General features: G+C 42.8%; 37 non-coding genes across 37 annotated transcripts; 18 read left to right on the top strand and 19 right to left on the bottom strand.

The window, feature by feature from the left end:
- Window positions 1-14: 14 nt before the first annotated feature.
- Window positions 15-88, bottom strand: TRNAT-AGU (transfer RNA threonine (anticodon AGU)). The gene has a single exon. It is a non-coding gene; the product is annotated as a tRNA-Thr (tRNA).
- Window positions 89-535: 447 nt separating this feature from the next.
- Window positions 536-617, top strand: TRNAS-GCU (transfer RNA serine (anticodon GCU)). The gene has a single exon. It is a non-coding gene; the product is annotated as a tRNA-Ser (tRNA).
- Window positions 618-1,517: 900 nt separating this feature from the next.
- On the bottom strand, window positions 1,518-1,591 carry TRNAT-AGU (transfer RNA threonine (anticodon AGU)). Its single transcript has one exon. It is a non-coding gene; the product is annotated as a tRNA-Thr (tRNA).
- Window positions 1,592-2,038: 447 nt separating this feature from the next.
- TRNAS-GCU (transfer RNA serine (anticodon GCU)) lies at window positions 2,039-2,120 on the top strand. The gene has a single exon. It is a non-coding gene; the product is annotated as a tRNA-Ser (tRNA).
- A 912-nt stretch (window positions 2,121-3,032) lies between these two features.
- Window positions 3,033-3,106, bottom strand: TRNAT-AGU (transfer RNA threonine (anticodon AGU)). The gene has a single exon. It is a non-coding gene; the product is annotated as a tRNA-Thr (tRNA).
- A 447-nt stretch (window positions 3,107-3,553) lies between these two features.
- Window positions 3,554-3,635, top strand: TRNAS-GCU (transfer RNA serine (anticodon GCU)). Its single transcript has one exon. It is a non-coding gene; the product is annotated as a tRNA-Ser (tRNA).
- Window positions 3,636-4,552: 917 nt separating this feature from the next.
- TRNAT-AGU (transfer RNA threonine (anticodon AGU)) lies at window positions 4,553-4,626 on the bottom strand. Its single transcript has one exon. It is a non-coding gene; the product is annotated as a tRNA-Thr (tRNA).
- Window positions 4,627-5,073: 447 nt separating this feature from the next.
- Window positions 5,074-5,155, top strand: TRNAS-GCU (transfer RNA serine (anticodon GCU)). The gene has a single exon. It is a non-coding gene; the product is annotated as a tRNA-Ser (tRNA).
- Window positions 5,156-6,067: 912 nt separating this feature from the next.
- Window positions 6,068-6,141, bottom strand: TRNAT-AGU (transfer RNA threonine (anticodon AGU)). Its single transcript has one exon. It is a non-coding gene; the product is annotated as a tRNA-Thr (tRNA).
- Window positions 6,142-6,588: 447 nt separating this feature from the next.
- Window positions 6,589-6,670, top strand: TRNAS-GCU (transfer RNA serine (anticodon GCU)). Its single transcript has one exon. It is a non-coding gene; the product is annotated as a tRNA-Ser (tRNA).
- Window positions 6,671-7,572: 902 nt separating this feature from the next.
- Window positions 7,573-7,646, bottom strand: TRNAT-AGU (transfer RNA threonine (anticodon AGU)). Its single transcript has one exon. It is a non-coding gene; the product is annotated as a tRNA-Thr (tRNA).
- Window positions 7,647-8,093: 447 nt separating this feature from the next.
- TRNAS-GCU (transfer RNA serine (anticodon GCU)) lies at window positions 8,094-8,175 on the top strand. Its single transcript has one exon. It is a non-coding gene; the product is annotated as a tRNA-Ser (tRNA).
- A 911-nt stretch (window positions 8,176-9,086) lies between these two features.
- On the bottom strand, window positions 9,087-9,160 carry TRNAT-AGU (transfer RNA threonine (anticodon AGU)). Its single transcript has one exon. It is a non-coding gene; the product is annotated as a tRNA-Thr (tRNA).
- A 446-nt stretch (window positions 9,161-9,606) lies between these two features.
- On the top strand, window positions 9,607-9,688 carry TRNAS-GCU (transfer RNA serine (anticodon GCU)). The gene has a single exon. It is a non-coding gene; the product is annotated as a tRNA-Ser (tRNA).
- A 912-nt stretch (window positions 9,689-10,600) lies between these two features.
- Window positions 10,601-10,674, bottom strand: TRNAT-AGU (transfer RNA threonine (anticodon AGU)). The gene has a single exon. It is a non-coding gene; the product is annotated as a tRNA-Thr (tRNA).
- A 447-nt stretch (window positions 10,675-11,121) lies between these two features.
- On the top strand, window positions 11,122-11,203 carry TRNAS-GCU (transfer RNA serine (anticodon GCU)). The gene has a single exon. It is a non-coding gene; the product is annotated as a tRNA-Ser (tRNA).
- Window positions 11,204-12,115: 912 nt separating this feature from the next.
- TRNAT-AGU (transfer RNA threonine (anticodon AGU)) lies at window positions 12,116-12,189 on the bottom strand. The gene has a single exon. It is a non-coding gene; the product is annotated as a tRNA-Thr (tRNA).
- Window positions 12,190-12,636: 447 nt separating this feature from the next.
- On the top strand, window positions 12,637-12,718 carry TRNAS-GCU (transfer RNA serine (anticodon GCU)). Its single transcript has one exon. It is a non-coding gene; the product is annotated as a tRNA-Ser (tRNA).
- Window positions 12,719-13,629: 911 nt separating this feature from the next.
- Window positions 13,630-13,703, bottom strand: TRNAT-AGU (transfer RNA threonine (anticodon AGU)). Its single transcript has one exon. It is a non-coding gene; the product is annotated as a tRNA-Thr (tRNA).
- A 447-nt stretch (window positions 13,704-14,150) lies between these two features.
- On the top strand, window positions 14,151-14,232 carry TRNAS-GCU (transfer RNA serine (anticodon GCU)). The gene has a single exon. It is a non-coding gene; the product is annotated as a tRNA-Ser (tRNA).
- Window positions 14,233-15,144: 912 nt separating this feature from the next.
- TRNAT-AGU (transfer RNA threonine (anticodon AGU)) lies at window positions 15,145-15,218 on the bottom strand. Its single transcript has one exon. It is a non-coding gene; the product is annotated as a tRNA-Thr (tRNA).
- Window positions 15,219-15,665: 447 nt separating this feature from the next.
- TRNAS-GCU (transfer RNA serine (anticodon GCU)) lies at window positions 15,666-15,747 on the top strand. The gene has a single exon. It is a non-coding gene; the product is annotated as a tRNA-Ser (tRNA).
- A 912-nt stretch (window positions 15,748-16,659) lies between these two features.
- On the bottom strand, window positions 16,660-16,733 carry TRNAT-AGU (transfer RNA threonine (anticodon AGU)). Its single transcript has one exon. It is a non-coding gene; the product is annotated as a tRNA-Thr (tRNA).
- A 447-nt stretch (window positions 16,734-17,180) lies between these two features.
- On the top strand, window positions 17,181-17,262 carry TRNAS-GCU (transfer RNA serine (anticodon GCU)). Its single transcript has one exon. It is a non-coding gene; the product is annotated as a tRNA-Ser (tRNA).
- Window positions 17,263-18,174: 912 nt separating this feature from the next.
- On the bottom strand, window positions 18,175-18,248 carry TRNAT-AGU (transfer RNA threonine (anticodon AGU)). The gene has a single exon. It is a non-coding gene; the product is annotated as a tRNA-Thr (tRNA).
- A 447-nt stretch (window positions 18,249-18,695) lies between these two features.
- Window positions 18,696-18,777, top strand: TRNAS-GCU (transfer RNA serine (anticodon GCU)). Its single transcript has one exon. It is a non-coding gene; the product is annotated as a tRNA-Ser (tRNA).
- A 911-nt stretch (window positions 18,778-19,688) lies between these two features.
- On the bottom strand, window positions 19,689-19,762 carry TRNAT-AGU (transfer RNA threonine (anticodon AGU)). Its single transcript has one exon. It is a non-coding gene; the product is annotated as a tRNA-Thr (tRNA).
- A 447-nt stretch (window positions 19,763-20,209) lies between these two features.
- Window positions 20,210-20,291, top strand: TRNAS-GCU (transfer RNA serine (anticodon GCU)). The gene has a single exon. It is a non-coding gene; the product is annotated as a tRNA-Ser (tRNA).
- Window positions 20,292-21,203: 912 nt separating this feature from the next.
- TRNAT-AGU (transfer RNA threonine (anticodon AGU)) lies at window positions 21,204-21,277 on the bottom strand. The gene has a single exon. It is a non-coding gene; the product is annotated as a tRNA-Thr (tRNA).
- Window positions 21,278-21,724: 447 nt separating this feature from the next.
- Window positions 21,725-21,806, top strand: TRNAS-GCU (transfer RNA serine (anticodon GCU)). The gene has a single exon. It is a non-coding gene; the product is annotated as a tRNA-Ser (tRNA).
- Window positions 21,807-22,718: 912 nt separating this feature from the next.
- Window positions 22,719-22,792, bottom strand: TRNAT-AGU (transfer RNA threonine (anticodon AGU)). The gene has a single exon. It is a non-coding gene; the product is annotated as a tRNA-Thr (tRNA).
- Window positions 22,793-23,239: 447 nt separating this feature from the next.
- TRNAS-GCU (transfer RNA serine (anticodon GCU)) lies at window positions 23,240-23,321 on the top strand. The gene has a single exon. It is a non-coding gene; the product is annotated as a tRNA-Ser (tRNA).
- Window positions 23,322-24,233: 912 nt separating this feature from the next.
- TRNAT-AGU (transfer RNA threonine (anticodon AGU)) lies at window positions 24,234-24,307 on the bottom strand. Its single transcript has one exon. It is a non-coding gene; the product is annotated as a tRNA-Thr (tRNA).
- Window positions 24,308-24,754: 447 nt separating this feature from the next.
- TRNAS-GCU (transfer RNA serine (anticodon GCU)) lies at window positions 24,755-24,836 on the top strand. Its single transcript has one exon. It is a non-coding gene; the product is annotated as a tRNA-Ser (tRNA).
- A 912-nt stretch (window positions 24,837-25,748) lies between these two features.
- TRNAT-AGU (transfer RNA threonine (anticodon AGU)) lies at window positions 25,749-25,822 on the bottom strand. The gene has a single exon. It is a non-coding gene; the product is annotated as a tRNA-Thr (tRNA).
- A 447-nt stretch (window positions 25,823-26,269) lies between these two features.
- Window positions 26,270-26,351, top strand: TRNAS-GCU (transfer RNA serine (anticodon GCU)). The gene has a single exon. It is a non-coding gene; the product is annotated as a tRNA-Ser (tRNA).
- A 605-nt stretch (window positions 26,352-26,956) lies between these two features.
- TRNAT-AGU (transfer RNA threonine (anticodon AGU)) lies at window positions 26,957-27,030 on the bottom strand. Its single transcript has one exon. It is a non-coding gene; the product is annotated as a tRNA-Thr (tRNA).
- Window positions 27,031-27,198: the final 168 nt, after the last annotated feature.

Genomic DNA, 27,198 nt, shown 5'->3' on the forward strand with positions numbered 1-27,198 from the left:
AGATGATGAAAACAAGGCACTGCTGAGATTCGAACTCAGGATCTCCTGTTTACTAGACAGGCGCTTTAACCAACTAAGCCACAGCACCACAAGCTGGAAAGCCTATGAAATCTAGGGAAGATGTCAGCACCAATCAAAACTTTCAAGTGGTTAACTTAGCAAGACAACATTGAGTTGAGTTTCATTCCATGCACACAGAAACGAGGAACAGGATGTAATTCTCAGTCATGAAGTCCAGCTTTAATTTGGGACTTATTTTTCTTCCAAGTTATGACACAAAATAGGCGGATTGAAGGAATTCCACGGCAGGGCCAAAGGAGGAAAAATTAGGAATGATTGAAAAGTTGGTATTAAAACCCTGAGCACTGGTTTATTTCTTACAGAGTTTGCCCCATTCTAACTTTAAAAAATAGACACTGTAGGAGATAATATAAGGCCACTCTGACAAAAGCTGACATAAAATCTTCAGAGAAAGCACACTGACTGGTAAAAATAATCATTACATCTTATCTCCTTAGCGCATGAGCGCCATGTAGACGAGGTGGCCGAGTGGTTAAGGCGATGGACTGCTAATCCATTGTGCTCTGCATGCATGGGTTCGAATCCCATCCTCGTCGGTTTAATCTGCTTGTTACACGTTGTATTGTTTTGATTTCTTTTCTAGCCCAAGCGGTAGATACTTCAAGCTTGAAAGTTTATCTTCCTTTTTAAGAAAGCTGCTATCAAACTTTGCAGAGTCAGAAGTGTAATTCCACTGGTTTTATCTTTTAATGCTTGATGCATCCTTTATTCTCTAAAGAAAATTATATCATCTAATTCCTTTTTAAGCACTTCGACAGCAGAGATTTTTTTCTCTCAACTGCACTATGTTAGGACTGTGGTAAAGACAGGTTTAATGTCATACAAGAACAAAAGTCCTCTTTTTTTGGCTAAAATGGCCCAAACTGAGGTGAAGAAAGAAAAGCACTGCTGACATTCGAAATCAAGATTTTCTGTTTACTAAACAGGCGCTTTGACCAACTAAGCTAAAGACAAAATCCACTGGTTTTATGTTGTTATGCTTGATGCCATCTTCCTTCCTTTTTGGCCCCTATACAGAAGAAATTCTTAATCTCACAATTGCACTATCAGTAGAGACGCAGCCAAGGTAAATTTGAGGTTTTACGCAAGTGAAATTCCCATTTTTAAGGCTACGTTCACATTTGCGGTCCTCGCCGCAGCGTCGGGCGCCGCAGCGGCGCCGCATGCATCATGCGCCCCTATATTTAACATGGGGGCGCATGTACATGCGGTGCACTTGCGTTTGGCGCCGCATGCGTCCCTGCGGCGCCCGCGTCGGGGCGCAGAGGACGCAGCAAGTTGCATTTTTGCTGCGTCCGAAATCAATGAAAAAAAGGACGCATGCGGCGCAAAACGCAGCGTTGTGCATGCGTTTTGCCGCGTTTTTGTTTGCGTTGTGCGCTGCGGCTGTGAACGTAGCCTAAGATAGGAAGTTTGTTTTTCAGATGATGAAAACAAGGCACTGCTGAGATTCGAACTCAGGATCTCCTGTTTACTAGACAGGCGCTTTAACCAACTAAGCCACAGCACCACAAGCTGGAAAGCCTATGAAATCTAGGGAAGATGTCAGCACCAATCAAAACTTTCAAGTGGTTAACTTAGCAAGACAACATTGAGTTGAGTTTCATTCCATGCACACAGAAACGTGGAACAGGATGTCTTTCTCAGTCATGAAGTCCAGCTTTAATTTGGGACTTATTTTTCTTCCAAGTTATGACACAAAATAGGCGGATTGAAGGAATCCTACGGCAGGGCCAAAGGAGGAAAAATTAGGAATGATTGAAAAGTTGGTATTAAAACCCTGAGCACTGGTTTATTTCTTACAGAGTTTGCCCCATTCTAACTTTAAAAAATAGACACTGTAGGAGATAATATAAGGCCACTCTGACAAAAGCTGACATAAAATCTTCAGAGAAAGCACACTGACTGGTAAAAATAATCATTACATCTTATCTCCTTAGCGCATGAGCGCCATGTAGACGAGGTGGCCGAGTGGTTAAGGCGATGGACTGCTAATCCATTGTGCTCTGCATGCATGGGTTCGAATCCCATCCTCGTCGGTTTAATCTGCTTGTTACACGTTGTATTGTTTTGATTTCTTTTCTAGCCCAAGCGGTAGATACTTCAAGCTTGAATGTTTATCTTCCTTTTTAAGAAAGCTGCTATCAAACTTTGCAGAGTCAGAAGTGTAATTCCACTGGTTTTATCTTTTAATGCTTGATGCATCCTTTATTCTCTAAAGAAAATTATATCATCTAATTCCTTTTTAAGCACTTCGACAGCAGAGATTTTTTTCTCTCAACTGCACTATGTTAGGACTGTGGTAAAGACAGGTTTAATGTCATACAAGAACAAAAGTCCTCTTTTTTTGGCTAAAATGGCCCAAACTGAGGTGAAGAAAGAAAAGCACTGCTGACATTCGAAATCAAGATTTTCTGTTTACTAAACAGGCGCTTTGACCAACTAAGCTAAAGACAAAATCCACTGGTTTTATGTTGTTATGCTTGATGCCATCTTCCTTCCTTTTTGGCCCCTATACAGAAGAAATTCTTAATCTCACAATTGCACTATCAGTAGAGACGCAGCCAAGGTAAATTTGAGGTTTTACGCAAGTGAAATTCCCATTTTTAAGGCTACGTTCACATTTGCGGTCCTCGCCGCAGCGTCGGGCGCCGCAGCGGCGCCGCATGCATCATGCGCCCCTATATTTAACATGGGGGCGCATGTACATGCGGTGCACTTGCGTTTGGCGCCGCATGCGTCCCTGCGGCGCCCGCGTCGGGGCGCAGAGGACGCAGCAAGTTGCATTTTTGCTGCGTCCGAAATCAATGAAAAAAAGGACGCATGCGGCGCAAAACGCAGCGTTGTGCATGCGTTTTGCCGCGTTTTTGTTTGCGTTGTGCGCTGCGGCGCACAACGCAAATGTGAACGTAGCCTAAGATAGGAAGTTTGTTTTTCAGATGATGAAAACAAGGCACTGCTGAGATTCGAACTCAGGATCTCCTGTTTACTAGACAGGCGCTTTAACCAACTAAGCCACAGCACCACAAGCTGGAAAGCCTATGAAATCTAGGGAAGATGTCAGCACCAATCAAAACTTTCAAGTGGTTAACTTAGCAAGACAACATTGAGTTGAGTTTCATTCCATGCACACAGAAACGAGGAACAGGATGTAATTCTCAGTCATGAAGTCCAGCTTTAATTTGGGACTTATTTTTCTTCCAAGTTATGACACAAAATAGGCGGATTGAAGGAATTCCACGGCAGGGCCAAAGGAGGAAAAATTAGGAATGATTGAAAAGTTGGTATTAAAACCCTGAGCACTGGTTTATTTCTTACAGAGTTTGCCCCAATCTAACTTTAAAAAATAGACACTGTAGGAGATAATATAAGGCCACTCTGACAAAAGCTGACATAAAATCTTCAGAGAAAGCACACTGACTGGTAAAAATAATCATTACATCTTATCTCCTTAGCGCATGAGCGCCATGTAGACGAGGTGGCCGAGTGGTTAAGGCGATGGACTGCTAATCCCTTGTGCTCTGCATGCATGGGTTCGAATCCCATCCTCGTCGGTTTAATCTGCTTGTTACACGTTGTATTGTTTTGATTTCTTTTCTAGCCCAAGCGGTAGATACTTCAAGCTTGAAAGTTTATCTTCCTTTTTAAGAAAGCTGCTATCAAACTTTGCAGAGTCAGAAGTGTAATTCCACTGGTTTTATCTTTTAATGCTTGATGCATCCTTTATTCTCTAAAGAAAATTATATCATCTAATTCCTTTTTAAGCACTTCGACAGCAGAGATTTTTTTCTCTCAACTGCACTATGTTAGGACTGTGGTAAAGACAGGTTTAATGTCATACAAGAACAAAAGTCCTCTTTTTTTGGCTAAAATGGCCCAAACTGAGGTGAAGAAAGAAAAGCACTGCTGACATTCGAAATCAAGATTTTCTGTTTACTAAACAGGCGCTTTGACCAACTAAGCTAAAGGACAAAATCCACTGGTTTTATGTTGTTATGCTTGATGCCATCTTCCTTCCTTTTTGGCCCCTATACAGAAGAAATTCTTAATCTCACAATTGCACTATCAGTAGAGACGCAGCCAAGGTAAATTTGAGGTTTTACGCAAGTGAAATTCCCATTTTTAAGGCTACGTTAACATTTGCGGTCCTCGCCGCAGCGTCGGGCGCCGCAGCGGCGCCGCATGCATCATGCGCCCCTATATTTAACATGGGGGCGCATGTACATGCGGTGCACTTGCGTTTGGCGCCGCATGCGTCCCTGCGGCGCCCGCGTCGGGGCGCAGAGGACGCAGCAAGTTGCATTTTTGCTGCGTCCGAAATCAATGAAAAAAAGGACGCATGCGGCGCAAAACGCAGCGTTGTGCATGCGTTTTTGTTTGCGTTGTGCGCTGCGGCGCCGACGCTGCGGTGCACAACGCAAATGTGAACGTAGCCTAAGATAGGAAGTTTGTTTTTCAGATGATGAAAACAAGGCACTGCTGAGATTCGAACTCAGGATCTCCTGTTTACTAGACAGGCGCTTTAACCAACTAAGCCACAGCACCACAAGCTGGAAAGCCTATGAAATCTAGGGAAGATGTCAGCACCAATCAAAACTTTCAAGTGGTTAACTTAGCAAGACAACATTGAGTTGAGTTTCATTCCATGCACACAGAAACGAGGAACAGGATGTAATTCTCAGTCATGAAGTCCAGCTTTAATTTGGGACTTATTTTTCTTCCAAGTTATGACACAAAATAGGCGGATTGAAGGAATTCCACGGCAGGGCCAAAGGAGGAAAACTTAGGAATGATTGAAAAGTTGGTATTAAAACCCTGAGCACTGGTTTATTTCTTACAGAGTTTGCCCCATTCTAACTTTAAAAAATAGACACTGTAGGAGATAATATAAGGCCACTCTGACAAAAGCTGACATAAAATCTTCAGAGAAAGCACACTGACTGGTAAAAATAATCATTACATCTTATCTCCTTAGCGCATGAGCGCCATGTAGACGAGGTGGCCGAGTGGTTAAGGCGATGGACTGCTAATCCATTGTGCTCTGCATGCATGGGTTCGAATCCCATCCTCGTCGGTTTAATCTGCTTGTTACACGTTGTATTGTTTTGATTTCTTTTCTAGCCCAAGCGGTAGATACTTCAAGCTTGAAAGTTTATCTTCCTTTTTAAGAAAGCTGCTATCAAACTTTGCAGAGTCAGAAGTGTAATTCCACTGGTTTTATCTTTTAATGCTTGATGCATCCTTTATTCTCTAAAGAAAATTATATCATCTAATTCCTTTTTAAGCACTTCGACAGCAGAGATTTTTTTCTCTCAACTGCACTATGTTAGGACTGTGGTAAAGACAGGTTTAATGTCATACAAGAACAAAAGTCCTCTTTTTTTGGCTAAAATGGCCCAAACTGAGGTGAAGAAAGAAAAGCACTGCTGACATTCGAAATCAAGATTTTCTGTTTACTAAACAGGCGCTTTGACCAACTAAGCTAAAGACAAAATCCACTGGTTTTATGTTGTTATGCTTGATGCCATCTTCCTTCCTTTTTGGCCCCTATACAGAAGAAATTCTTAATCTCACAATTGCACTATCGGTAGAGACGCAGCCAAGGTAAATTTGAGGTTTTACGCAAGTGAAATTCCCATTTTTAAGGCTACGTTCACATTTGCGGTCCTCGCCGCAGCGTCGGGCGCCGCAGCGGCGCCGCATGCATCATGCGCCCCTATATTTAACATGGGGGCGCATGTACATGCGGTGCACTTGCGTTTGGCGCCGCATGCGTCCCTGCGGCGCCCGCGTCGGGGTGCAGAGGACGCAGCAAGTTGCATTTTTGCTGCGTCCGAAATCAATGAAAAAAAGGACGCATGCGGCGCAAAACGCAGCGTTGTGCATGCGTTTTGCCGTGTTTTTGTTTGCGTTGTGCGCTGCGGCGCACAACGCAAATGTGAACGTAGCCTAAGATAGGAAGTTTGTTTTTCAGATGATGAAAACAAGGCACTGCTGAGATTCGAACTCAGGATCTCCTGTTTACTAGACAGGCGCTTTAACCAACTAAGCCACAGCACCACAAGCTGGAAAGCCTATGAAATCTAGGGAAGATGTCAGCACCAATCAAAACTTTCAAGTGGTTAACTTAGCAAGACAACATTGAGTTGAGTTTCATTCCATGCACACAGAAACGAGGAACAGGATGTAATTCTCAGTCATGAAGTCCAGCTTTAATTTGGGACTTTTTTTTCTTCCAAGTTATGACACAAAATAGGCGGATTGAAGGAATTCCACGGCAGGGCCTAAGGAGGAAAAATTAGGAATGATTGAAAAGTTGGTATTAAAACCCTGAGCACTGGTTTATTTCTTACAGAGTTTGCCCCAATCTAACTTTAAAAAATAGACACTGTAGGAGATAATATAAGGCCACTCTGACAAAAGCTGACATAAAATCTTCAGAGAAAGCACACTGACTGGTAAAAATAATCATTACATCTTATCTCCTTAGCGCATGAGCGCCATGTAGACGAGGTGGCCGAGTGGTTAAGGCGATGGACTGCTAATCCATTGTGCTCTGCATGCATGGGTTCGAATCCCATCCTCGTCGGTTTAATCTGCTTGTTACACGTTGTATTGTTTTGATTTCTTTTCTAGCCCAAGCGGTAGATACTTCAAGCTTGAAAGTTTATCTTCCTTTTTAAGAAAGCTGCTATCAAACTTTGCAGAGTCAGAAGTGTAATTCCACTGGTTTTATCTTTTAATGCTTGATGCATCCTTTATTCTCTAAAGAAAATTATATCATCTAATTCCTTTTTAAGCACTTCGACAGCAGAGATTTTTTTCTCTCAACTGCACTATGTTAGGACTGTGGTAAAGACAGGTTTAATGTCATATAAGAACAAAAGTCCTCTTTTTTTGGCTAAAATGGCCCAAACTGAGGTGAAGAAAGAAAAGCACTGCTGACATTCGAAATCAAGATTTTCTGTTTACTAAACAGGCGCTTTGACCAACTAAGCTAAAGACAAAATCCACTGGTTTTATGTTGTTATGCTTGATGCCATCTTCCTTCCTTTTTGGCCCCTATACAGAAGAAATTCTTAATCTCACAATTGCACTATCAGTAGAGACGCAGCCAAGGTAAATTTGAGGTTTTACGCAAGTGAAATTCCCATTTTTAAGGCTACGTTCACATTTGCGGTCCTCGCCGCAGCGTCGGGCGCCGCAGCGGCGCCGCATGCATCATGCGCCCCTATATTTAACATGGGGGCGCATGTACATGCGGTGCACTTGCGTTTGGCGCCGCATGCGTCCCTGCGGCGCCCGCGTCGGGGCGCAGAGGACGCAGCAAGTTGCATTTTTGCTGCGTCCGAAATCAATGAAAAAAAGGACGCATGCGGCGCAAAACGCAGCGTTGTGCATGCGTTTTGGTTTGCGTTGTGCGCTGCGGCGCACAACGCAAATGTGAACGTAGCCTAAGATAGGAAGTTTGTTTTTCAGATGATGAAAACAAGGCACTGCTGAGATTCGAACTCAGGATCTCCTGTTTACTAGACAGGCGCTTTAACCAACTAAGCCACAGCACCACAAGCTGGAAAGCCTACGAAATCTAGGGAAGATGTCAGCACCAATCAAAACTTTCAAGTGGTTAACTTAGCAAGACAACATTGAGTTGAGTTTCATTCCATGCACACAGAAACGAGGAACAGGATGTAATTCTCAGTCATGAAGTCCAGCTTTAATTTGGGACTTTTTTTTCTTCCAAGTTATGACACAAAATAGGCGGATTGAAGGAATTCCACGGCAGGGCCTAAGGAGGAAAAATTAGGAATGATTGAAAAGTTGGTATTAAAACCCTGAGCACTGGTTTATTTCTTACAGAGTTTGCCCCAATCTAACTTTCAAAAATAGACACTGTAGGAGATAATATAAGGCCACTCTGACAAAAGCTGACATAAAATCTTCAGAGAAAGCACACTGACTGGTAAAAATAATCATTACATCTTATCTCCTTAGCGCATGAGCGCCATGTAGACGAGGTGGCCGAGTGGTTAAGGCGATGGACTGCTAATCCATTGTGCTCTGCATGCATGGGTTCGAATCCCATCCTCGTCGGTTTAATCTGCTTGTTACACGTTGTATTGTTTTGATTTCTTTTCTAGCCCAAGCGGTAGATACTTCAAGCTTGAAAGTTTATCTTCCTTTTTAAGAAAGCTGCTATCAAACTTTGCAGAGTCAGAAGTGTAATTCCACTGGTTTTATCTTTTAATGCTTGATGCATCCTTTATTCTCTAAAGAAAATTATATCATCTAATTCCTTTTTAAGCACTTCGACAGCAGAGATTTTTTTCTCTCAACTGCACTATGTTAGGACTGTGGTAAAGACAGGTTTAATGTCATACAAGAACAAAAGTCCTCTTTTTTTGGCTAAAATGGCCCAAACTGAGGTGAAGAAAGAAAAGCACTGCTGACATTCGAAATCAAGATTTTCTGTTTACTAAACAGGCGCTTTGACCAACTAAGCTAAAGACAAAATCCACTGGTTTTATGTTGTTATGCTTGATGCCATCTTCCTTCCTTTTTGGCCCCTATACAGAAGAAATTCTTAATCTCACAATTGCACTATCAGTAGAGACGCAGCCAAGGTAAATTTGAGGTTTTACGCAAGTGAAATTCCCATTTTTAAGGCTACGTTCACATTTGCGGTCCTCGCCGCAGCGTCGGGCGCCGCAGCGGCGCCGCATGCATCATGCGCCCCTATATTTAACATGGGGGCGCATGTACATGCGGTGCACTTGCGTTTGGCGCCGCATGCGTCCCTGCGGCGCCCGCGTCGGGGCGCAGAGGACGCAGCATTTGCATTTTTGCTGCGTCCGAAATCAATGAAAAAAAGGACGCATGCGGCGCAAAACGCAGCGTTGTGCATGCGTTTTGCCGCGTTTTTGTTTGCGTTGTGCGCTGCAGCGCACAACGCAAATGTGAACGTAGCCTAAGATAGGAAGTTTGTTTTTCAGATGATGAAAACAAGGCACTGCTGAGATTCGAACTCAGGATCTCCTGTTTACTAGACAGGCGCTTTAACCAACTAAGCCACAGCACCACAAGCTGGAAGCCTACGAAATCTAGGGAAGATGTCAGCACCAATCAAAACTTTCAAGTGGTTAACTTAGCAAGACAACATTGAGTTGAGTTTCATTCCATGCACACAGAAACGAGGAACAGGATGTAATTCTCAGTCATGAAGTCCAGCTTTAATTTGGGACTTATTTTTCTTCCAAGTTATGACACAAAATAGGCGGATTGAAGGAATTCCACGGCAGGGCCAAAGGAGGAAAAATTAGGAATGATTGAAAAGTTGGTATTAAAACCCTGAGCACTGGTTTATTTCTTACAGAGTTTGCCCCAATCTAACTTTAAAAAATAGACACTGTAGGAGATAATATAAGGCCACTCTGACAAAAGCTGACATAAAATCTTCAGAGAAAGCACACTGACTGGTAAAAATAATCATTACATCTTATCTCCTTAGCGCATGAGCGCCATGTAGACGAGGTGGCCGAGTGGTTAAGGCGATGGACTGCTAATCCATTGTGCTCTGCATGCATGGGTTCGAATCCCATCCTCGTCGGTTTAATCTGCTTGTTACACGTTGTATTGTTTTGATTTCTTTTCTAGCCCAAGCGGTAGATACTTCAAGCTTGAAAGTTTATCTTCCTTTTTAAGAAAGCTGCTATCAAACTTTGCAGAGTCAGAAGTGTAATTCCACTGGTTTTATCTTTTAATGCTTGATGCATCCTTTATTCTCTAAAGAAAATTATATCATCTAATTCCTTTTTAAGCACTTCGACAGCAGAGATTTTTTTCTCTCAACTGCACTATGTTAGGACTGTGGTAAAGACAGGTTTAATGTCATACAAGAACAAAAGTCCTCTTTTTTTGGCTAAAATGGCCCAAACTGAGGTGAAGAAAGAAAAGCACTGCTGACATTCGAAATCAAGATTTTCTGTTTACTAAACAGGCGCTTTGACCAACTAAGCTAAAGACAAAATCCACTGGTTTTATGTTGTTATGCTTGATGCCATCTTCCTTCCTTTTTGGCCCCTATACAGAAGAAATTCTTAATCTCACAATTGCACTATCAGTAGAGACGCAGCCAAGGTAAATTTGAGGTTTTACGCAAGTGAAATTCCCATTTTTAAGGCTACGTTCACATTTGCGGTCCTCGCCGCAGCGTCGGGCGCCGCAGCGGCGCCGCATGCATCATGCGCCCCTATATTTAACATGGGGGCGCATGTACATGCGGTGCACTTGCGTTTGGCGCCGCATGCGTCCCTGCGGCGCCCGCGTCGGGGCGCAGAGGACGCAGCAAGTTGCATTTTTGCTGCGTCCGAAATCAATGAAAAAAAGGACGCATGCGGCGCAAAACGCAGCGTTGTGCATGCGTTTTGCCGCGTTTTTGTTTGCGTTGTGCGCTGCAGCGCACAACGCAAATGTGAACGTAGCCTAAGATAGGAAGTTTGTTTTTCAGATGATGAAAACAAGGCACTGCTGAGATTCGAACTCAGGATCTCCTGTTTACTAGACAGGCGCTTTAACCAACTAAGCCACAGCACCACAAGCTGGAATGCCTATGAAATCTAGGGAAGATGTCAGCACCAATCAAAACTTTCAAGTGGTTAACTTAGCAAGACAACATTGAGTTGAGTTTCATTCCATGCACACAGAAACGAGGAACAGGATGTAATTCTCAGTCATGAAGTCCAGCTTTAATTTGGGACTTATTTTTCTTCCAAGTTATGACACAAAATAGGCGGATTGAAGGAATTCCACGGCAGGGCCAAAGGAGGAAAAATTAGGAATGATTGAAAAGTTGGTATTAAAACCCTGAGCACTGGTTTATTTCTTACAGAGTTTGCCCCAATCTAACTTTAAAAAATAGACACTGTAGGAGATAATATAAGGCCACTCTGACAAAAGCTGACATAAAATCTTCAGAGAAAGCACACTGACTGGTAAAAATAATCATTACATCTTATCTCCTTAGCGCATGAGCGCCATGTAGACGAGGTGGCCGAGTGGTTAAGGCGATGGACTGCTAATCCATTGTGCTCTGCATGCATGGGTTCGAATCCCATCCTCGTCGGTTTAATCTGCTTGTTACACGTTGTATTGTTTTGATTTCTTTTCTAGCCCAAGCGGTAGATACTTCAAGCTTGAAAGTTTATCTTCCTTTTTAAGAAAGCTGCTATCAAACTTTGCAGAGTCAGAAGTGTAATTCCACTGGTTTTATCTTTTAATGCTTGATGCATCCTTTATTCTCTAAAGAAAATTATATCATCTAATTCCTTTTTAAGCACTTCGACAGCAGAGATTTTTTTCTCTCAACTGCACTATGTTAGGACTGTGGTAAAGACAGGTTTAATGTCATACAAGAACAAAAGTCCTCTTTTTTTGGCTAAAATGGCCCAAACTGAGGTGAAGAAAGAAAAGCACTGCTGACATTCGAAATCAAGATTTTCTGTTTACTAAACAGGCGCTTTGACCAACTAAGCTAAAGACAAAATCCACTGGTTTTATGTTGTTATGCTTGATGCCATCTTCCTTCCTTTTTGGCCCCTATACAGAAGAAATTCTTAATCTCACAATTGCACTATCAGTAGAGACGCAGCCAAGGTAAATTTGAGGTTTTACGCAAGTGAAATTCCCATTTTTAAGGCTACGTTCACATTTGCGGTCCTCGCCGCAGCGTCGGGCGCCGCAGCGGCGCCGCATGCATCATGCGCCCCTATATTTAACATGGGGGCGCATGTACATGCGGTGCACTTGCGTTTGGCGCCGCATGCGTCCCTGCGGCGCCCGCGTCGGGGCGCAGAGGACGCAGCAAGTTGCATTTTTGCTGCGTCCGAAATCAATGAAAAAAAGGACGCATGCGGCGCAAAACGCAGCGTTGTGCATGCGTTTTGCCGCGTTTTTGTTTGCGTTGTGCGCTGCGGCGCACAACGCAAATGTGAACGTAGCCTAAGATAGGAAGTTTGTTTTTCAGATGATGAAAACAAGGCACTGCTGAGATTCGAACTCAGGATCTCCTGTTTACTAGACAGGCGCTTTAACCAACTAAGCCACAGCACCACAAGCTGGAAAGCCTACGAAATCTAGGGAAGATGTCAGCACCAATCAAAACTTTCAAGTGGTTAACTTAGCAAGACAACATTGAGTTGAGTTTCATTCCATGCACACAGAAACGAGGAACAGGATGTAATTCTCAGTCATGAAGTCCAGCTTTAATTTGGGACTTTTTTTTCTTCCAAGTTATGACACAAAATAGGCGGATTGAAGGAATTCCACGGCAGGGCCTAAGGAGGAAAAATTAGGAATGATTGAAAAGTTGGTATTAAAACCCTGAGCACTGGTTTATTTCTTACAGAGTTTGCCCCAATCTAACTTTCAAAAATAGACACTGTAGGAGATAATATAAGGCCACTCTGACAAAAGCTGACATAAAATCTTCAGAGAAAGCACACTGACTGGTAAAAATAATCATTACATCTTATCTCCTTAGCGCATGAGCGCCATGTAGACGAGGTGGCCGAGTGGTTAAGGCGATGGACTGCTAATCCATTGTGCTCTGCATGCATGGGTTCGAATCCCATCCTCGTCGGTTTAATCTGCTTGTTACACGTTGTATTGTTTTGATTTCTTTTCTAGCCCAAGCGGTAGATACTTCAAGCTTGAAAGTTTATCTTCCTTTTTAAGAAAGCTGCTATCAAACTTTGCAGAGTCAGAAGTGTAATTCCACTGGTTTTATCTTTTAATGCTTGATGCATCCTTTATTCTCTAAAGAAAATTATATCATCTAATTCCTTTTTAAGCACTTCGACAGCAGAGATTTTTTTCTCTCAACTGCACTATGTTAGGACTGTGGTAAAGACAGGTTTAATGTCATACAAGAACAAAAGTCCTCTTTTTTTGGCTAAAATGGCCCAAACTGAGGTGAAGAAAGAAAAGCACTGCTGACATTCGAAATCAAGATTTTCTGTTTACTAAACAGGCGCTTTGACCAACTAAGCTAAAGACAAAATCCACTGGTTTTATGTTGTTATGCTTGATGCCATCTTCCTTCCTTTTTGGCCCCTATACAGAAGAAATTCTTAATCTCACAATTGCACTATCAGTAGAGACGCAGCCAAGGTAAATTTGAGGTTTTACGCAAGTGAAATTCCCATTTTTAAGGCTACGTTCACATTTGCGGTCCTCGCCGCAGCGTCGGGCGCCGCAGCGGCGCCGCATGCATCATGCGCCCCTATATTTAACATGGGGGCGCATGTACATGCGGTGCACTTGCGTTTGGCGCCGCATGCGTCCCTGCGGCGCCCGCGTCGGGGCGCAGAGGACGCAGCAATTGCATTTTTGCTGCGTCCGAAATCAATGAAAAAAAGGACGCATGCGGCGCAAAACGCAGCGTTGTGCATGCGTTTTGCCGCGTTTTTGTTTGCGTTGTGCGCTGCAGCGCACAACGCAAGTGTGAACGTAGCCTAAGATAGGAAGTTTGTTTTTCAGATGATGAAAACAAGGCACTGCTGAGATTCGAACTCAGGATCTCCTGTTTACTAGACAGGCGCTTTAACCAACTAAGCCACAGCACCACAAGCTGGAAAGCCTATGAAATCTAGGGAAGATGTCAGCACCAATCAAAACTTTCAAGTGGTTAACTTAGCAAGACAACATTGAGTTGAGTTTCATTCCATGCACACAGAAACGAGGAACAGGATGTAATTCTCAGTCATGAAGTCCAGCTTTAATTTGGGACTTATTTTTCTTCCAAGTTATGACACAAAATAGGCGGATTGAAGGAATTCCACGGCAGGGCCAAAGGAGGAAAAATTAGGAATGATTGAAAAGTTGGTATTAAAACCCTGAGCACTGGTTTATTTCTTACAGAGTTTGCCCCAATCTAACTTTAAAAAATAGACACTGTAGGAGATAATATAAGGCCACTCTGACAAAAGCTGACATAAAATCTTCAGAGAAAGCACACTGACTGGTAAAAATAATCATTACATCTTATCTCCTTAGCGCATGAGCGCCATGTAGACGAGGTGGCCGAGTGGTTAAGGCGATGGACTGCTAATCCATTGTGCTCTGCATGCATGGGTTCGAATCCCATCCTCGTCGGTTTAATCTGCTTGTTACACATTGTATTGTTTTGATTTCTTTTCTAGCCCAAGCGGTAGATACTTCAAGCTTGAAAGTTTATCTTCCTTTTTAAGAAAGCTGCTATCAAACTTTGCAGAGTCAGAAGTGTAATTCCACTGGTTTTATCTTTTAATGCTTGATGCATCCTTTATTCTCTAAAGAAAATTATATCATCTAATTCCTTTTTAAGCACTTCGACAGCAGAGATTTTTTTCTCTCAACTGCACTATGTTAGGACTGTGGTAAAGACAGGTTTAATGTCATACAAGAACAAAAGTCCTCTTTTTTTGGCTAAAATGGCCCAAACTGAGGTGAAGAAAGAAAAGCACTGCTGACATTCGAAATCAAGATTTTCTGTTTACTAAACAGGCGCTTTGACCAACTAAGCTAAAGACAAAATCCACTGGTTTTATGTTGTTATGCTTGATGCCATCTTCCTTCCTTTTTGGCCCCTATACAGAAGAAATTCTTAATCTCACAATTGCACTATCAGTAGAGACGCAGCCAAGGTAAATTTGAGGTTTTACGCAAGTGAAATTCCCATTTTTAAGGCTACGTTCACATTTGCGGTCCTCGCCGCAGCGTCGGGCGCCGCAGCGGCGCCGCATGCATCATGCGCCCCTATATTTAACATGGGGGCGCATGTACATGCGGTGCACTTGCGTTTGGCGCCGCATGCGTCCCTGCGGCGCCCGCGTCGGGGCGCAGAGGACGCAGCAAGTTGCATTTTTGCTGCGTCCGAAATCAATGAAAAAAAGGACGCATGCGGCGCAAAACGCAGCGTTGTGCATGCGTTTTGCCGCGTTTTTGTTTGCGTTGTGCGCTGCGGCGCACAACGCAAATGTGAACGTAGCCTAAGATATTAAGTTTGTTTTTCAGATGATGAAAACAAGGCACTGCTGAGATTCGAACTCAGGATCTCCTGTTTACTAGACAGGCGCTTTAACCAACTAAGCCACAGCACCACAAGCTGGAAAGCCTACGAAATCTAGGGAAGATGTCAGCACCAATCAAAACTTTCAAGTGGTTAACTTAGCAAGACAACATTGAGTTGAGTTTCATTCCATGCACACAGAAACGAGGAACAGGATGTAATTCTCAGTCATGAAGTCCAGCTTTAATTTGGGACTTTTTTTTCTTCCAAGTTATGACACAAAATAGGCGGATTGAAGGAATTCCACGGCAGGGCCTAAGGAGGAAAAATTAGGAATGATTGAAAAGTTGGTATTAAAACCCTGAGCACTGGTTTATTTCTTACAGAGTTTGCCCCAATCTAACTTTAAAAAATAGACACTGTAGGAGATAATATAAGGCCACTCTGACAAAAGCTGACATAAAATCTTCAGAGAAAGCACACTGACTGGTAAAAATAATCATTACATCTTATCTCCTTAGCGCATGAGCGCCATGTAGACGAGGTGGCCGAGTGGTTAAGGCGATGGACTGCTAATCTATTGTGCTCTGCATGCATGGGTTCGAATCCCATCCTCGTCGGTTTAATCTGCTTGTTACACGTTGTATTGTTTTGATTTCTTTTCTAGCCCAAGCGGTAGATACTTCAAGCTTGAAAGTTTATCTTCCTTTTTAAGAAAGCTGCTATCAAACTTTGCAGAGTCAGAAGTGTAATTCCACTGGTTTTATCTTTTAATGCTTGATGCATCCTTTATTCTCTAAAGAAAATTATATCATCTAATTCCTTTTTAAGCACTTCGACAGCAGAGATTTTTTTCTCTCAACTGCACTATGTTAGGACTGTGGTAAAGACAGGTTTAATGTCATACAAGAACAAAAGTCCTCTTTTTTTGGCTAAAATGGCCCAAACTGAGGTGAAGAAAGAAAAGCACTGCTGACATTCGAAATCAAGATTTTCTGTTTACTAAACAGGCGCTTTGACCAACTAAGCTAAAGACAAAATCCACTGGTTTTATGTTGTTATGCTTGATGCCATCTTCCTTCCTTTTTGGCCCCTATACAGAAGAAATTCTTAATCTCACAATTGCACTATCAGTAGAGACGCAGCCAAGGTAAATTTGAGGTTTTACGCAAGTGAAATTCCCATTTTTAAGGCTACGTTCACATTTGCGGTCCTCGCCGCAGCGTCGGGCGCCGCAGCGGCGCCGCATGCATCATGCGCCCCTATATTTAACATGGGGGCGCATGTACATGCGGTGCACTTGCGTTTGGCGCCGCATGCGTCCCTGCGGCGCCCGCGTCGGGGCGCAGAGGACGCAGCAAGTTGCATTTTTGCTGCGTCCGAAATCAATGAAAAAAAGGACGCATGCGGCGCAAAACGCAGCGTTGTGCATGCGTTTTGCCGCGTTTTTGTTTGCGTTGTGCGCTGCAGCGCACAACGCAAATGTGAACGTAGCCTAAGATAGGAAGTTTGTTTTTCAGATGATGAAAACAAGGCACTGCTGAGATTCGAACTCAGGATCTCCTGTTTACTAGACAGGCGCTTTAACCAACTAAGCCACAGCACCACAAGCTGGAAAGCCTATGAAATCTAGGGAAGATGTCAGCACCAATCAAAACTTTCAAGTGGTTAACTTAGCAAGACAACATTGAGTTGAGTTTCATTCCATGCACACAGAAACGAGGAACAGGATGTAATTCTCAGTCATGAAGTCCAGCTTTAATTTGGGACTTATTTTTCTTCCAAGTTATGACACAAAATAGGCGGATTGAAGGAATTCCACGGCAGGGCCAAAGGAGGAAAAATTAGGAATGATTGAAAAGTTGGTATTAAAACCCTGAGCACTGGTTTATTTCTTACAGAGTTTGCCCCAATCTAACTTTAAAAAATAGACACTGTAGGAGATAATATAAGGCCACTCTGACAAAAGCTGACATAAAATCTTCAGAGAAAGCACACTGACTGGTAAAAATAATCATTACATCTTATCTCCTTAGCGCATGAGCGCCATGTAGACGAGGTGGCCGAGTGGTTAAGGCGATGGACTGCTAATCCATTGTGCTCTGCATGCATGGGTTCGAATCCCATCCTCGTCGGTTTAATCTGCTTGTTACACGTTGTATTGTTTTGATTTCTTTTCTAGCCCAAGCGGTAGATACTTCAAGCTTGAAAGTTTATCTTCCTTTTTAAGAAAGCTGCTATCAAACTTTGCAGAGTCAGAAGTGTAATTCCACTGGTTTTATCTTTTAATGCTTGATGCATCCTTTATTCTCTAAAGAAAATTATATCATCTAATTCCTTTTTAAGCACTTCGACAGCAGAGATTTTTTTCTCTCAACTGCACTATGTTAGGACTGTGGTAAAGACAGGTTTAATGTCATACAAGAACAAAAGTCCTCTTTTTTTGGCTAAAATGGCCCAAACTGAGGTGAAGAAAGAAAAGCACTGCTGACATTCGAAATCAAGATTTTCTGTTTACTAAACAGGCGCTTTGACCAACTAAGCTAAAGACAAAATCCACTGGTTTTATGTTGTTATGCTTGATGCCATCTTCCTTCCTTTTTGGCCCCTATACAGAAGAAATTCTTAATCTCACAATTGCACTATCAGTAGAGACGCAGCCAAGGTAAATTTGAGGTTTTACGCAAGTGAAATTCCCATTTTTAAGGCTACGTTCACATTTGCGGTCCTCGCCGCAGCGTCGGGCGCCGCAGCGGCGCCGCATGCATCATGCGCCCCTATATTTAACATGGGGGCGCATGTACATGCGGTGCACTTGCGTTTGGCGCCGCATGCGTCCCTGCGGCGCCCGCGTCGGGGCGCAGAGGACGCAGCAAGTTGCATTTTTGCTGCGTCCGAAATCAATGAAAAAAAGGACGCATGCGGCGCAAAACGCAGCGTTGTGCATGCGTTTTGCCGCGTTTTTGTTTGCGTTGTGCGCTGCAGCGCACAACGCAAATGTGAACGTAGCCTAAGATAGGAAGTTTGTTTTTCAGATGATGAAAACAAGGCACTGCTGAGATTCGAACTCAGGATCTCCTGTTTACTAGACAGGCGCTTTAACCAACTAAGCCACAGCACCACAAGCTGGAAAGCCTATGAAATCTAGGGAAGATGTCAGCACCAATCAAAACTTTCAAGTGGTTAACTTAGCAAGACAACATTGAGTTGAGTTTCATTCCATGCACACAGAAACGAGGAACAGGATGTAATTCTCAGTCATGAAGTCCAGCTTTAATTTGGGACTTATTTTTCTTCCAAGTTATGACACAAAATAGGCGGATTGAAGGAATTCCACGGCAGGGCCAAAGGAGGAAAAATTAGGAATGATTGAAAAGTTGGTATTAAAACCCTGAGCACTGGTTTATTTCTTACAGAGTTTGCCCCAATCTAACTTTAAAAAATAGACACTGTAGGAGATAATATAAGGCCACTCTGACAAAAGCTGACATAAAATCTTCAGAGAAAGCACACTGACTGGTAAAAATAATCATTACATCTTATCTCCTTAGCGCATGAGCGCCATGTAGACGAGGTGGCCGAGTGGTTAAGGCGATGGACTGCTAATCCATTGTGCTCTGCATGCATGGGTTCGAATCCCATCCTCGTCGGTTTAATCTGCTTGTTACACGTTGTATTGTTTTGATTTCTTTTCTAGCCCAAGCGGTAGATACTTCAAGCTTGAAAGTTTATCTTCCTTTTTAAGAAAGCTGCTATCAAACTTTGCAGAGTCAGAAGTGTAATTCCACTGGTTTTATCTTTTAATGCTTGATGCATCCTTTATTCTCTAAAGAAAATTATATCATCTAATTCCTTTTTAAGCACTTCGACAGCAGAGATTTTTTTCTCTCAACTGCACTATGTTAGGACTGTGGTAAAGACAGGTTTAATGTCATACAAGAACAAAAGTCCTCTTTTTTTGGCTAAAATGGCCCAAACTGAGGTGAAGAAAGAAAAGCACTGCTGACATTCGAAATCAAGATTTTCTGTTTACTAAACAGGCGCTTTGACCAACTAAGCTAAAGACAAAATCCACTGGTTTTATGTTGTTATGCTTGATGCCATCTTCCTTCCTTTTTGGCCCCTATACAGAAGAAATTCTTAATCTCACAATTGCACTATCAGTAGAGACGCAGCCAAGGTAAATTTGAGGTTTTACGCAAGTGAAATTCCCATTTTTAAGGCTACGTTCACATTTGCGGTCCTCGCCGCAGCGTCGGGCGCCGCAGCGGCGCCGCATGCATCATGCGCCCCTATATTTAACATGGGGGCGCATGTACATGCGGTGCACTTGCGTTTGGCGCCGCATGCGTCCCTGCGGCGCCCGCGTCGGGGCGCAGAGGACGCAGCAATTGCATTTTTGCTGCGTCCGAAATCAATGAAAAAAAGGACGCATGCGGCGCAAAACGCAGCGTTGTGCATGCGTTTTGCCGCGTTTTTGTTTGCGTTGTGCGCTGCAGCGCACAACGCAAGTGTGAACGTAGCCTAAGATAGGAAGTTTGTTTTTCAGATGATGAAAACAAGGCACTGCTGAGATTCGAACTCAGGATCTCCTGTTTACTAGACAGGCGCTTTAACCAACTAAGCCACAGCACCACAAGCTGGAAAGCCTATGAAATCTAGGGAAGATGTCAGCACCAATCAAAACTTTCAAGTGGTTAACTTAGCAAGACAACATTGAGTTGAGTTTCATTCCATGCACACAGAAACGAGGAACAGGATGTAATTCTCAGTCATGAAGTCCAGCTTTAATTTGGGACTTATTTTTCTTCCAAGTTATGACACAAAATAGGCGGATTGAAGGAATTCCACGGCAGGGCCAAAGGAGGAAAAATTAGGAATGATTGAAAAGTTGGTATTAAAACCCTGAGCACTGGTTTATTTCTTACAGAGTTTGCCCCAATCTAACTTTAAAAAATAGACACTGTAGGAGATAATATAAGGCCACTCTGACAAAAGCTGACATAAAATCTTCAGAGAAAGCACACTGACTGGTAAAAATAATCATTACATCTTATCTCCTTAGCGCATGAGCGCCATGTAGACGAGGTGGCCGAGTGGTTAAGGCGATGGACTGCTAATCCATTGTGCTCTGCATGCATGGGTTCGAATCCCATCCTCGTCGGTTTAATCTGCTTGTTACACGTTGTATTGTTTTGATTTCTTTTCTAGCCCAAGCGGTAGATACTTCAAGCTTGAAAGTTTATCTTCCTTTTTAAGAAAGCTGCTATCAAACTTTGCAGAGTCAGAAGTGTAATTCCACTGGTTTTATCTTTTAATGCTTGATGCATCCTTTATTCTCTAAAGAAAATTATATCATCTAATTCCTTTTTAAGCACTTCGACAGCAGAGATTTTTTTCTCTCAACTGCACTATGTTAGGACTGTGGTAAAGACAGGTTTAATGTCATACAAGAACAAAAGTCCTCTTTTTTTGGCTAAAATGGCCCAAACTGAGGTGAAGAAAGAAAAGCACTGCTGACATTCGAAATCAAGATTTTCTGTTTACTAAACAGGCGCTTTGACCAACTAAGCTAAAGACAAAATCCACTGGTTTTATGTTGTTATGCTTGATGCCATCTTCCTTCCTTTTTGGCCCCTATACAGAAGAAATTCTTAATCTCACAATTGCACTATCAGTAGAGACGCAGCCAAGGTAAATTTGAGGTTTTACGCAAGTGAAATTCCCATTTTTAAGGCTACGTTCACATTTGCGGTCCTCGCCGCAGCGTCGGGCGCCGCAGCGGCGCCGCATGCATCATGCGCCCCTATATTTAACATGGGGGCGCATGTACATGCGGTGCACTTGCGTTTGGCGCCGCATGCGTCCCTGCGGCGCCCGCGTCGGGGCGCAGAGGACGCAGCAAGTTGCATTTTTGCTGCGTCCGAAATCAATGAAAAAAAGGACGCATGCGGCGCAAAACGCAGCGTTGTGCATGCGTTTTGCCGCGTTTTTGTTTGCGTTGTGCGCTGCGGCGCACAACGCAAATGTGAACGTAGCCTAAGATAGGAAGTTTGTTTTTCAGATGATGAAAACAAGGCACTGCTGAGATTCGAACTCAGGATCTCCTGTTTACTAGACAGGCGCTTTAACCAACTAAGCCACAGCACCACAAGCTGGAAAGCCTACGAAATCTAGGGAAGATGTCAGCACCAATCAAAACTTTCAAGTGGTTAACTTAGCAAGACAACATTGAGTTGAGTTTCATTCCATGCACACAGAAACGAGGAACAGGATGTAATTCTCAGTCATGAAGTCCAGCTTTAATTTGGGACTTTTTTTTCTTCCAAGTTATGACACAAAATAGGCGGATTGAAGGAATTCCACGGCAGGGCCTAAGGAGGAAAAATTAGGAATGATTGAAAAGTTGGTATTAAAACCCTGAGCACTGGTTTATTTCTTACAGAGTTTGCCCCAATCTAACTTTAAAAAATAGACACTGTAGGAGATAATATAAGGCCACTCTGACAAAAGCTGACATAAAATCTTCAGAGAAAGCACACTGACTGGTAAAAATAATCATTACATCTTATCTCCTTAGCGCATGAGCGCCATGTAGACGAGGTGGCCGAGTGGTTAAGGCGATGGACTGCTAATCTATTGTGCTCTGCATGCATGGGTTCGAATCCCATCCTCGTCGGTTTAATCTGCTTGTTACACGTTGTATTGTTTTGATTTCTTTTCTAGCCCAAGCGGTAGATACTTCAAGCTTGAAAGTTTATCTTCCTTTTTAAGAAAGCTGCTATCAAACTTTGCAGAGTCAGAAGTGTAATTCCACTGGTTTTATCTTTTAATGCTTGATGCATCCTTTATTCTCTAAAGAAAATTATATCATCTAATTCCTTTTTAAGCACTTCGACAGCAGAGATTTTTTTCTCTCAACTGCACTATGTTAGGACTGTGGTAAAGACAGGTTTAATGTCATACAAGAACAAAAGTCCTCTTTTTTTGGCTAAAATGGCCCAAACTGAGGTGAAGAAAGAAAAGCACTGCTGACATTCGAAATCAAGATTTTCTGTTTACTAAACAGGCGCTTTGACCAACTAAGCTAAAGACAAAATCCACTGGTTTTATGTTGTTATGCTTGATGCCATCTTCCTTCCTTTTTGGCCCCTATACAGAAGAAATTCTTAATCTCACAATTGCACTATCAGTAGAGACGCAGCCAAGGTAAATTTGAGGTTTTACGCAAGTGAAATTCCCATTTTTAAGGCTACGTTCACATTTGCGGTCCTCGCCGCAGCGTCGGGCGCCGCAGCGGCGCCGCATGCATCATGCGCCCCTATATTTAACATGGGGGCGCATGTACATGCGGTGCACTTGCGTTTGGCGCCGCATGCGTCCCTGCGGCGCCCACGTCGGGGCGCAGAGGACGCAGCAAGTTGCATTTTTGCTGCGTCCGAAATCAATGAAAAAAAGGACGCATGCGGCGCAAAACGCAGCGTTGTGCATGCGTTTTGCCGCGTTTTTGTTTGCGTTGTGCGCTGCAGCGCACAACGCAAATGTGAACGTAGCCTAAGATAGGAAGTTTGTTTTTCAGATGATGAAAACAAGGCACTGCTGAGATTCGAACTCAGGATCTCCTGTTTACTAGACAGGCGCTTTAACCAACTAAGCCACAGCACCACAAGCTGGAAAGCCTATGAAATCTAGGGAAGATGTCAGCACCAATCAAAACTTTCAAGTGGTTAACTTAGCAAGACAACATTGAGTTGAGTTTCATTCCATGCACACAGAAACGAGGAACAGGATGTAATTCTCAGTCATGAAGTCCAGCTTTAATTTGGGACTTATTTTTCTTCCAAGTTATGACACAAAATAGGCGGATTGAAGGAATTCCACGGCAGGGCCAAAGGAGGAAAAATTAGGAATGATTGAAAAGTTGGTATTAAAACCCTGAGCACTGGTTTATTTCTTACAGAGTTTGCCCCAATCTAACTTTAAAAAATAGACACTGTAGGAGATAATATAAGGCCACTCTGACAAAAGCTGACATAAAATCTTCAGAGAAAGCACACTGACTGGTAAAAATAATCATTACATCTTATCTCCTTAGCGCATGAGCGCCATGTAGACGAGGTGGCCGAGTGGTTAAGGCGATGGACTGCTAATCCATTGTGCTCTGCATGCATGGGTTCGAATCCCATCCTCGTCGGTTTAATCTGCTTGTTACACGTTGTATTGTTTTGATTTCTTTTCTAGCCCAAGCGGTAGATACTTCAAGCTTGAAAGTTTATCTTCCTTTTTAAGAAAGCTGCTATCAAACTTTGCAGAGTCAGAAGTGTAATTCCACTGGTTTTATCTTTTAATGCTTGATGCATCCTTTATTCTCTAAAGAAAATTATATCATCTAATTCCTTTTTAAGCACTTCGACAGCAGAGATTTTTTTCTCTCAACTGCACTATGTTAGGACTGTGGTAAAGACAGGTTTAATGTCATACAAGAACAAAAGTCCTCTTTTTTTGGCTAAAATGGCCCAAACTGAGGTGAAGAAAGAAAAGCACTGCTGACATTCGAAATCAAGATTTTCTGTTTACTAAACAGGCGCTTTGACCAACTAAGCTAAAGACAAAATCCACTGGTTTTATGTTGTTATGCTTGATGCCATCTTCCTTCCTTTTTGGCCCCTATACAGAAGAAATTCTTAATCTCACAATTGCACTATCAGTAGAGACGCAGCCAAGGTAAATTTGAGGTTTTACGCAAGTGAAATTCCCATTTTTAAGGCTACGTTCACATTTGCGGTCCTCGCCGCAGCGTCGGGCGCCGCAGCGGCGCCGCATGCATCATGCGCCCCTATATTTAACATGGGGGCGCATGTACATGCGGTGCACTTGCGTTTGGCGCCGCATGCGTCCCTGCGGCGCCCGCGTCGGGGCGCAGAGGACGCAGCAAGTTGCATTTTTGCTGCGTCCGAAATCAATGAAAAAAAGGACGCATGCGGCGCAAAACGCAGCGTTGTGCATGCGTTTTGCCGCGTTTTTGTTTGCGTTGTGCGCTGCAGCGCACAACGCAAATGTGAACGTAGCCTAAGATAGGAAGTTTGTTTTTCAGATGATGAAAACAAGGCACTGCTGAGATTCGAACTCAGGATCTCCTGTTTACTAGACAGGCGCTTTAACCAACTAAGCCACAGCACCACAAGCTGGAAAGCCTATGAAATCTAGGGAAGATGTCAGCACCAATCAAAACTTTCAAGTGGTTAACTTAGCAAGACAACATTGAGTTGAGTTTCATTCCATGCACACAGAAACGAGGAACAGGATGTAATTCTCAGTCATGAAGTCCAGCTTTAATTTGGGACTTATTTTTCTTCCAAGTTATGACACAAAATAGGCGGATTGAAGGAATTCCACGGCAGGGCCAAAGGAGGAAAAATTAGGAATGATTGAAAAGTTGGTATTAAAACCCTGAGCACTGGTTTATTTCTTACAGAGTTTGCCCCAATCTAACTTTAAAAAATAGACACTGTAGGAGATAATATAAGGCCACTCTGACAAAAGCTGACATAAAATCTTCAGAGAAAGCACACTGACTGGTAAAAATAATCATTACATCTTATCTCCTTAGCGCATGAGCGCCATGTAGACGAGGTGGCCGAGTGGTTAAGGCGATGGACTGCTAATCCATTGTGCTCTGCATGCATGGGTTCGAATCCCATCCTCGTCGGTTTAATCTGCTTGTTACACGTTGTATTGTTTTGATTTCTTTTCTAGCCCAAGCGGTAGATACTTCAAGCTTGAAAGTTTATCTTCCTTTTTAAGAAAGCTGCTATCAAACTTTGCAGAGTCAGAAGTGTAATTCCACTGGTTTTATCTTTTAATGCTTGATGCATCCTTTATTCTCTAAAGAAAATTATATCATCTAATTCCTTTTTAAGCACTTCGACAGCAGAGATTTTTTTCTCTCAACTGCACTATGTTAGGACTGTGGTAAAGACAGGTTTAATGTCATACAAGAACAAAAGTCCTCTTTTTTTGGCTAAAATGGCCCAAACTGAGGTGAAGAAAGAAAAGCACTGCTGACATTCGAAATCAAGATTTTCTGTTTACTAAACAGGCGCTTTGACCAACTAAGCTAAAGACAAAATCCACTGGTTTTATGTTGTTATGCTTGATGCCATCTTCCTTCCTTTTTGGCCCCTATACAGAAGAAATTCTTAATCTCACAATTGCACTATCAGTAGAGACGCAGCCAAGGTAAATTTGAGGTTTTACGCAAGTGAAATTCCCATTTTTAAGGCTACGTTCACATTTGCGGTCCTCGCCGCAGCGTCGGGCGCCGCAGCGGCGCCGCATGCATCATGCGCCCCTATATTTAACATGGGGGCGCATGTACATGCGGTGCACTTGCGTTTGGCGCCGCATGCGTCCCTGCGGCGCCCGCGTCGGGGCGCAGAGGACGCAGCAAGTTGCATTTTTGCTGCGTCCGAAATCAATGAAAAAAAGGACGCATGCGGCGCAAAACGCAGCGTTGTGCATGCGTTTTGCCGCGTTTTTGTTTGCGTTGTGCGCTGCAGCGCACAACGCAAATGTGAACGTAGCCTAAGATAGGAAGTTTGTTTTTCAGATGATGAAAACAAGGCACTGCTGAGATTCGAACTCAGGATCTCCTGTTTACTAGACAGGCGCTTTAACCAACTAAGCCACAGCACCACAAGCTGGAAAGCCAATGAAATCTAGGGAAGATGTCAGCACCAATCAAAACTTTCAAGTGGTTAACTTAGCAAGACAACATTGAGTTGAGTTTCATTCCATGCACACAGAAACGAGGAACAGGATGTAATTCTCAGTCATGAAGTCCAGCTTTAATTTGGGACTTATTTTTCTTCCAAGTTATGACACAAAATAGGCGGATTGAAGGAATTCCACGGCAGGGCCAAAGGAGGAAAAATTAGGAATGATTGAAAAGTTGGTATTAAAACCCTGAGCACTGGTTTATTTCTTACAGAGTTTGCCCCATTCTAACTTTAAAAAATAGACACTGTAGGAGATAATATAAGGCCACTCTGACAAAAGCTGACATAAAATCTTCAGAGAAAGCACACTGACTGGTAAAAATAATCATTACATCTTATCTCCTTAGCGCATGAGCGCCATGTAGACGAGGTGGCCGAGTGGTTAAGGCGATGGACTGCTAATCCATTGTGCTCTGCATGCATGGGTTCGAATCCCATCCTCGTCGGTTTAATCTGCTTGTTACACGTTGTATTGTTTTGATTTCTTTTCTAGCCCAAGCGGTAGATACTTCAAGCTTGAAAGTTTATCTTCCTTTTTAAGAAAGCTGCTATCAAACTTTGCAGAGTCAGAAGTGTAATTCCACTGGTTTTATCTTTTAATGCTTGATGCATCCTTTATTCTCTAAAGAAAATTATATCATCTAATTCCTTTTTAAGCACTTCGACAGCAGAGATTTTTTTCTCTCAACTGCACTATGTTAGGACTGTGGTAAAGACAGGTTTAATGTCATACAAGAACAAAAGTCCTCTTTTTTTGGCTAAAATGGCCCAAACTGAGGTGAAGAAAGAAAAGCACTGCTGACATTCGAAATCAAGATTTTCTGTTTACTAAACAGGCGCTTTGACCAACTAAGCTAAAGGACAAAATCCACCGGTTTTATGTTGTTATGCTTGATGCCATCTTCCTTCCTTTTTGGCCCCTATACAGAAGAAATTCTTAATCTCACAATTGCACTATCAGTAGAGACGCAGCCAAGGTAAATTTGAGGTTTTACGCAAGTGAAATTCCCATTTTTAAGATAGGAAGTTTGTTTTTCAGATGATGAAAACAAGGCACTGCTGAGATTCAAACTCAGGATCTCCTGTTTACTAGACAGGCGCTTTAACCAACTAAGCCACAGCACCACAAGCTGGAAAGCCTATGAAATCTAGGGAAGATGTCAGCACCAATCAAAACTTTCAAGTGGTTAACTTAGCAAGACAACATTGAGTTGAGTTTCATTCCATGCACACAGAAACGAGGAACAGGATGTAATTCTCAGTCATGAAGTCCAGCTTTAATTTGGGACTTAT

This window comes from Ranitomeya variabilis, chromosome 7, assembly GCF_051348905.1.
Source record: "Ranitomeya variabilis isolate aRanVar5 chromosome 7, aRanVar5.hap1, whole genome shotgun sequence".
Taxonomy (NCBI): Eukaryota; Metazoa; Chordata; class Amphibia; order Anura; family Dendrobatidae; genus Ranitomeya; species Ranitomeya variabilis.